The following is a 1,406-nucleotide window of genomic DNA, read 5'->3' as shown; positions in this document are numbered from 1 at the left end:
TTGCACTTTCACTGACACACTCTCTTCCCCAGGAGCTGCAGTCCGTCTCCACTGTGGCGAATGGAAGGCCAGGCATTAATAACCTTCACTGGGGAACAGAGCGAGAGGTTTAAAACATTTACGATGCCCCCAGCGGAAATTTGAGCCCCGTGACAGGCGGGGAGACTAAGCACGATACTGTGGAGGACAACAACATCGAAGGAGGCCCTTCAACCTGTTGCAGCCACACTTGTTCAACACAACTGCTTAACGACCTATATCAAGTTTTCCATTGTTTAGCGCATAGTCTTGTATGAGCTGAAAATGTGTTGTTGGTTAAAGCACAGCAGGTCAGGCAGCATCCAAGGAACAGGAAATTCGACGTTTCGGGCCAGAGCCTTTCATCAGGAAATGATCTGGCCCGAAACGTCGAATTTCCTGTTCCTTGGATGCTGCCTGACCTGCTGCGCTTTAACCAGCAACACATTTTCAGCTCTGATCTCCAGCATCTGCAGACCTCACTTTTTACCCATAGTCTTATATGTTTTGGCATCACAAATAATCTCTGGTCCACGTCAGTAAAAGCTGCTGCATGAGTATTGATCTCACAACACTGCTAACCAAATGGATCAACTGGTCTTCATGTCCCGATCGTGGGGGTGGGGCACGTTCACCGAGCAACAAGTGACCGCAGCAGCACAGACTGAATGGTATCAATGTGAGAGTCAGTGTTAGATTCTGCAGTGCCTTAAGGAAATAGGAAATGACTCCACAACCACATGATGAAAGAGCATAGATCAGAAAGCACGTGCTCATTTAAACCTAGTAGACTCTAACCTAGTGTTGTGTGATTTTTAAGTTTGCACAACATTGTCCAACACCGGCGTCTCCAAATTAATGAAACGGGCGTGTGGGACGGAAAGTTCAGTTAGTGATCGTAGGAGGGAGAGAAATCTCTGAGAACGGGTGGATTTGAATTCTGATATATAAAACAGAGATGTGAGCGAGCAAAAGTTGAAGGAAAAAAAAGTCATCACCTTGGAGAAAATGACCATGTTGAAACAACTGATTCCTTCGTGTTTCACAAAAGCTGGAGCAGATAGAGCAATTACTGCCGTGACTCGGATTCGAACCGAGGTTGCTGCGGCCACAACGCAGAGTACTAACCACTATACGATCACGGCATCCCACATGCAAGCACACCAACAGCACCAGTACAGGAGCATAAGAAATATTAGGCAGAACACCAAATGCACACTATCAGTGCTTAGTGAACAGTGGCAGATATGTGGGAACTCAGAATGGGCTGACGGTTTAACATCGGTGCCCCCCGGAGGCTGTGGTGATTCCATCATTAATGTGCTGAATGCTGAGACAAATAGATTTCTCCAAAACATCAAAGATTCGGGACAGTGCAGCTTTTGTTG

The 1,406-nt window shown here is 46.6% G+C and overlaps 1 non-coding gene across 1 annotated transcript; it reads right to left on the bottom strand.

The window, feature by feature from the left end:
* Positions 1-1,091: 1,091 nt before the first annotated feature.
* On the bottom strand, positions 1,092-1,163 carry trnah-gug (transfer RNA histidin (anticodon GUG)). Its single transcript has one exon. It is a non-coding gene; the product is annotated as a tRNA-His (tRNA).
* Positions 1,164-1,406: the final 243 nt, after the last annotated feature.

This window comes from Hemiscyllium ocellatum, chromosome 12 (assembly GCF_020745735.1).
Source record: "Hemiscyllium ocellatum isolate sHemOce1 chromosome 12, sHemOce1.pat.X.cur, whole genome shotgun sequence".
Lineage (NCBI taxonomy): Eukaryota > Metazoa > Chordata > Chondrichthyes > Orectolobiformes > Hemiscylliidae > Hemiscyllium > Hemiscyllium ocellatum.
The sequence above is the reverse complement of the archived record's forward strand: the minus strand, read 5'-3'. Positions and strand labels throughout refer to the sequence as shown.